Consider the following 7,945-nt stretch of genomic DNA (forward strand, 5'->3'; position numbering starts at 1 on the left):
ATGGCGTCCAACCATTCATCGGAATCCAGGCCCACCATCGCTTGTCCATAGCTCGTAGGTTCATTGTTGTCCAACAACATGACCTCCAAGATAGGATTACCGTACCACTCTGGAGTAGTGCGTGTCCTTGTCGGCCTACGAGGTTTGGAAGTAACTTGATATGAAGCTTCATTATCATCATCATTGGCTTCCACTTAAACTGGTGTAGGCGCCAAAGGAATAATTTGTTGCTCCCTTCTACTCTCTGGTTGAAGTGACGGTTCAAAAACCTCATCAAGTTCCACCATCCTCCCACTCAATTCTTTCCAGAGAAACTCTTTATCGAGAAAGGACCTGTTTTCATCAACAAACACTATGCTTTCGGATCTGAGATAGGAGGTATACCCAACTAATTCCTCCGGGTATCCTATGAAGATGCAATTATCCGCTTTGGGTTCGAGCTTATCAGACTGAAGCCTTTTGATATAAGCATCGCAACCCCAAAGTTTAAGAAACGACAGCTTAGGTGTCTCCAAACCATAGTTCATACGGTGTCATCTCAACGTGTTTAAATGGTGCCCTATTTAAAGTGAATGTTGTTGTCTCTAATGCATAACCCCAAAACAATAGTGGTAAGTCGATAAGAGACATCATAGTATGCACCATATCCAATAGGGCGCGACTACGATGTTTGGACACACCATCAGACTATGGTGTTCCAGGTGGCATGAGTAGTGAAACAATTTCAACATTGTCTTAAATGTATACCAAACTCGCAACTCAGATACTCATCTCTACCCTCACATTGTAGATATTTCATCCTCTTGTCACGATGATCTTCAACTTCACTCTGAAATTAATTGAACTTTTCAATAATTTAGACTCGTGATTCATCAAGTAAATACACATGTATCTACTCATATTATGTGTGAAGCAAGATCATAACGATATCCACTGCGTGCCTCGACACTCATTGGACTGCATACATCAAAATGTATTATTTCCAATAAGTTACTTGTTTGTTCCATCACTGGAAAATGAGGTCTTCAGCCATCTTGCCCATGTGGCATGATTTGCATGTCTCAAGTGATTCTAAATCAAGTGATTCCAAACGATCCATCTCCATGGAGTTTCTTCATGTATTTACACCAATAGGCATGGTTCGCATGTCTCAAACGATTCAAAAACGAGTGAGTCCAAAGATCCATCAAGATGGAGCTTCTTCATGCGTTTTAAACCATTATGACTCAAGCGGAAGTGCCACAAGTAAGTGGTACTATCATTACTACTTTGTATCTTTTGGCATCAATATTATGAACATGTGTATCACTACGATCGAGATTCAATTAACCATTCATATTAGGTGTATGACCATTGAAGGTATTATTCAAGTAAACAGAGTAACCATTATTCTCTTTAAATGAATAATTGTATTGCAATAAATATGATCCAATCATGTTCATGCTCAACGCAAGCACAAAACAACATTTAGGTTTAACACTAATCCCGAAGGTAGAGGGAGCATGCGATGGTGATCACATCAACCTTGGAAACACTTCCAACACACATCGTCACCTTGCCTTTAGCTAGTCTCCGTTTATCCCGTAGCTTTTATTTCGAGTTACGAACATTTAACAACTGAGCCGGTATGTAATACCCATGTGCTACTAGGAGTACTAGTAAAGTACACATCAATAACATGTATATCTGATATACTATTCTTGACGTTGCCAGCCTTCTTATCTACCAAGTGTCTAGGGCAGTTCCGCCTGAGTGATCATTCCCCTCATCATGGAAGCACTTAGTCTCAGGTTTGGGTTCCACCTTGGATTTCTTTATTGGAGTGAAAACTGACTTGTCAGTCTCGAAGTTTCCCTTCATTCCCTTTGCCCTTCTTGAAACTGGTGGTTTTAGTAACCATCAGCACTTGATGCTCCTGCTTGATTTCTACCTTTGTGGTGTCAAACATCGCGAATAGATCAGGGGTCATCATCTCTATCCCTGATATGTTATATTTCATCACGATGCTAAGTAGCTTGGTGGCAGTGACTTTGGAGAACTATGGCAATCACTACCTTATCTTGGAAGATCAACTTCCACTAGATTCAAGCGATTGTAGCACCCACACAATCTCAGCACATGCTCAACGATTGAGATTTCTCTCTTACTTTGCAGGCAAAGAATCTTGTCGGAGGTCTCATACCTCACAACACGGGCACGAGCCTGAAATCCTAATTTCATCTCTTGGAATATCTCATATGTTTCGTGACATTAAAAACGTCTTGGGCGCCTCAATTTCTAAGCCATAAAGCATGACACACTGAACTATCATGTAGTCATAAAAAAGTGTATGTCAAATGTTCGCAACATCCATAGGCGACGCTCAGAGGGGGAGGGGGGTAGCACACCGAGCGGTGCATTAAGGACATAAGCCTTCTGTGCAGCAATGAGGACAATCCTCAGTTTACGGACCCAGTCCACATACTTGCTACTATCATCTTTCAACATAGTTTTATCTAGAAACATATCAAAAAACAGGGGAGCTACAGCGCAAGCTAATCATCTACAACATAATTTTCAAAGACATTTTGACTGAGTTCATGATAATGAGTCCAATTAATCATATTACTTAACAACTCCCACTCAATTTGATATCCCTCTCGTCATTCCAGTGGTACATTATCCAAATCCACCAACCCATGTCCGATCATCACGTGAGATGAGGTGGTTTCAATGGTGAACATTTATGTTGATCTTATCAACTATATGACTCATGTTCGACCTTTCGGTCTACTGTGTTCTGAGGCCATGTCTGTACATGCTAGGCTCGTCAAGTTTAACCCGAGTGTTCCACATGTGCAAAACGTTCTTGCACCCGTTGTACATGAACACATAGTCTATCACACCCGATCATCACGTGGTGTCTCGAAACAACGAACTGTCGCAATGGTGCACACTCGGGGAGAACACAATTTTATCTTGAAATTTTAGTGAGGGGTCACCTTATAATGTTGTCTTTGTCCTAAGCAAAACAAGGTGCATCAAAAGGATTAACATCACATGCAAATCATAAGTGACATGATATGGTCATGAACTTGTGCTTTTTGATCTCCATCTTCAAAGCACGGGCATAATCTCCATCGTCACCGGTGCCACACCATGATCACCATCATCATGATCTCCATCATTGTGCTCATATAGAGGTTGTCGCGCCATCTATGTTTGTACTACTATTGCTACTGATTTAACCATAAAGCAAAGCATCGCTAAATGACTAATAAATTAAAGACAACCCTATGACTCCTACCGGTTGCCGTAGCATCGACGTGCAAGTCGATATTAACTATTACAACATGATCATCTCATACATACAATATATAATATAATTTACTTCGCCATATCATATCACATCATACCCTAAAGAAACAAGTTAGACGTCATCTAATTTGTTCGCTACAAGGAAAACACTCATTTATGACAAAACAATTGACGGTGGTCTGATGACCCACAAGTGTAGGGGATCTATCGTAGTCCTTTCGATAAGTAAGATTGTAGAACCCAACGAGGAGCAGAAGTAACTTACAAGTGGTTTCCAGCAAGGTATTCTCTGCAGGCACTGAAATTATCGGTAACAGATAGTTGTGTGGTAAGATAATTCATAGCGAGTAGCAAGTAACAATAGTAACAAAGGTGCAACAAGATGGCCCAATCCCTTTTGTAGCAAGGGAGAAGCCTGGACCAACTCTTATATGAGGTGAAGCGCTCCCGAGGACACATAGGAATTTCTGTCAAGCTAGTTTTCATCATGTTCATATGATTCACGTTCGCTACTTTGATATTTTTATATGTGGGTGGATCGGTGCTTGAGTGTGGCCCTTACTTGGACAAACATCCCACTTATTATTAACCCCTCTCGCAAGCATCCGCAACTACGAAAGAAGAATTAAGACAAAGTCTAACCATAACATTAAACTAGTGGATCCAAATCAGCCCCTTACGAAGCAACACATAAACTAGGGTTTAAACTTCTGTCACTCTAGCAACCCATCATCTACTTATTACTTCCCAATGCCTTCCTCTAGGCCCAAATAATGGTGAGTCGTCGACGTTCACATAACACCACTAGAGGAAAAGACAACATACATCGCATCAAAATATCGAACGAAAACCAAATTCACATGACTACTTATAGCAAGACTTATCCCATGTCCTCAGGAACAAAAGTGACTACTCACAAAGCATAATTATGTTCATGACCAGAGAGGTATTGAATAGTATTAAGGATCTGAACATATGATCTTCCACCGAGTAATCCAACTAGCATCAACTACAAAGAGTAATTAACACTACTAGCAACCTTACAAGTTCCAATCGGAGTCGCGAGACGGAGATTGGTTACAAGAGATGAACCAGGGTTTGGAGATGATATGGTGTTGATGAAGATGTTGATGGTGATGAGTCCCCTCCAATGAGAGGAGTGTTCGTGATGATGATGGCGACGATTTCCCCCTCCAGGAGGGAAGTTTCCCCGGCAGGACGGCCCTGCCGGAGCTCTAGATTGGTTCTGCTCAAGTTCCGCCTCGTGGCGGCGGCAATTCCTCCCGAAAGCCTCTTCATAATTTTTTTCTGGGATGAAACCCTCCTTATAGCAGAAGATGGGAGCCGGAGGGGCAACAGGGGGCCCACAAGCCACCTAGGCGCGACCAGGGGGGTAGGTCACGCCTGGCAGGCTTGTGGCCTCCTGGTGGCTCCCCTCCGGTACTTCTTCCGCCCAGTATTTTTTATAAAATCCAAAATAATTCCTCATTGATTTTCACGGCTTTTGGAGTTGCGCAGAATAGGTATCCCAAACTTGCTCCTTTTTCAGACCAGAATTCCAGCTGCCGGCATTCTCCCTCTTCATGTAAACCTTATAAAATAAGAGAGAAAATGCATAAGTATTGTACCGTAAAGTGTAATAACAGCCCATAAAGCGATAAATATCAACATAAAAGCATGATGCAAAATGGACGTATCAACTCCCCCAAGCTTAGACCTCGCTTGTCCTCAAGCAGAAGCCGAGATCAATAAATATGCCCACATGTTTAGAGATAGAGGTGTCGATAAAACAAAATACGGACATGCAGACATCATGATCATAATTAGAATAGCAATATCGTCATATAATCTCTTATGCTAAAGTGACAATTCCTTCATAAAGTAAAGTATGGATCAAGAACCCTATTGAGAATTAACAACCAATAGCCGTTAGTCATTGAAGCAATTGCAATTTATCATAACATCGGAAAGAGTCAAATAAGAGCTTGTAAAGCAAATGCACATACTCAATCATCCTTTCATCTTCTACAATTGCTAAAACTCATGTGGTAATCATGTGATCAAAGTTTCAGTCGGACACAGAGAAAGATAGGGGCTTATAGTTTCGCCTCCCAACTACTTACCTCAAGGGTAATGTCAACAATAATAATTCATGAATACTTACTTCCAAGTTGATATATGAATATAGATCTTTCCCTAGCACATGACGCTAGCCAAGATAATGGCAAAATAAGGAATTGGTGTCGATCACCATGACTCTTTTAAGGAGAAAAAGTAAAGGTACAAGATAGGCCCTTCGCAGAGGGAAGCATAGCTTGTCATGCGCTTTTGAGGTTTGGATGTGCGACCTCTTAGTGTGAAGGAACGTCACTTTATATTGCCTCCTGTGATAAAGAACTTTATTATGCAGTTTGTCGCTTTTATGTCTTCCTCATCACAGGTTCGTACAAAGCTTATTTTCCACACACTAGAAGATCATACATATTTAGGGAGCAATTTTTATTGCTTGCACCGATGACAACTTACTTAAGGGATCTTCTTCAATCCATAGGTAGGTATGGTGGACTCTCATGGCAAAATTGGGTTGAAGGTTTATGGATGCACAAGTAGTATCTCTACTTAGTGCGGAAGTTTTGGCTGATATGAGGTGGAAGCAATCGTCTTAGGCTAAGGGATCTCTAGTCATATAACATTGTTCGGAACCAAGAAAACATAATTAATTATGTTGTCTTCCTTGTCCAACATCTACTTCTAAGCATGTAATTGTTTAATGAGTGTTCACAATCATAGACGGTGTCAAAGATGATATATTTATATGTGAACCTCTCTTTCTTTATTACTTCCTATTAATTGCAACAATGACCAAGGTCTACGTTTGTCCGCCAACAACAAGTTTCAATCAACATTCTTTTTATATGTGAAGCCATCACTTCCCATAAGATCATTACATGATCTTTCATGCTTTTGTTCTTTTATTATTCTTTTCTTTAGATCATGGCATGAAGCAAGGCCCTTAACTGAAACACTCTTTATTATATGACTCACGAACATGATTACATTGGGGGGGGGTAACACAAAGGAAAACTCAAGCCTAAAACACTAAGAACTTTATTCCACTAGAGAAAGATAAAACCAAAAAGGATCGAACTAAGAAAAGGTAAAGGCAAAAGATGTGATGGTGATATGATATCGGGGCAACTCCCCCAAGCTTGGCACAAGCCTAGGGGATTGCCCATACCCGTGCTTAGTGATACGTCTCCATCGTATCTACTTTTCCAAACTCTTCTGCCCTTGTTTTGGACTCTAATTTGCATGATTTGAATGGAACTAACCTGGATTGACGCTGTTTTCAGCAGAATTGCCTTGGTGTTATTTTTGTGCAGAAATCAAAGTTCTCCAAACGTCCTGAAAATTTACGGGGAGAAGTTTTCGAAAATAAGAAAAATATCTGCGCCAAGTTCCACCTCAGGGGGTGGGCCAGTGGGCCACAAGCCCTGGCTCCGCCACCCCCCTGGTGGTGGTGGGCAGGCTTGTGGGGCCCACACGGCTCTGCCTCCCCCAATCTCAGGTATATAAGATCCCTTTCGTCCCAGAAAAAATAAAAAAGAGAAGTTTTCGTCGCGTTTTCGATACGGAGGCGCCGCCACCACCTGTTCTTCATCTGAGGGCAGATCTGGAGTTCGTCTTGGGCTCCGGAGAGGGGAAATCATCGCCATCGTCATCATCAACCTTATTCCCTCTCCAACTCCATGAAGCTCTTCGTCGTTCGTGAGTAATCTATTCGTAGGCTCGCTGGGCGGTGATGAGTAGGATGAGATCTATCATGTAATCGAGTTAGTTTTGATGGGGATTGATCCCTAGTATCCACTATGTTCTGAGATTGATGTTGCTACTACTTTGCCATGCTTAATGCTTGTCAGTAGGGCCCGACTGCCATGATTTCAGATCTGAAATTATTATGTTGTCACCAATATATGTGTGTTTTAGATCCGATCTTGCAAGTTGTAGTTACCTACTATGTGTTATGATCCGGCAACCCCAGAGTGACAATAATCGAAACCACTCCCGGTGATGATCATAGTTTGAGGAGTTCATGTGTTCACCAAGTGCTAATGCGTTGGTCCGGTTCTTTATTAAAAGGAGAACCTTAATATCCCGTAGTTTCCTTTTGGACCCCGCTGCCACGGGAGGGATGTACAATAGATGTCATGCAAGTTCTTTTCCCTAAGCACGTATGACGACACACGGAATGCATGCCTAGATCACATTGACGAACGGGAGCTAGTCACATATCTCTCCGTGTTATAGCTGTTGCATGATGAATATCATCCAAACAAATCACTGACCCATTGCCTACGAGTTTGTCCTACTGCTGCCGTTACTTGTCTTGCTCTGCTGCTGCTACTACTGTTGCTATTACTGTCGCTTGCTACTGCTGTCACTACTGTTGTTCCTTGCCGCTGCTATTGCTCGTTACACTACCATTACTCGCTACTTTGTTGTTACTACTATGCTTGCAGATACTAATCTTTCAGGTGTGGTTGAATCTGACAAATTCAGCTGCTAATACTTGAGAGTATTCTCTCACCTCCCGTCGTGCGAATCAACAAATTTGGGTTGAATACTCTACCCTCGAAAACTGCTGCGA

This window comes from Hordeum vulgare, chromosome 7H (genome assembly GCF_904849725.1).
Source record: "Hordeum vulgare subsp. vulgare chromosome 7H, MorexV3_pseudomolecules_assembly, whole genome shotgun sequence".
Lineage (NCBI taxonomy): Eukaryota > Viridiplantae > Streptophyta > Magnoliopsida > Poales > Poaceae > Hordeum > Hordeum vulgare.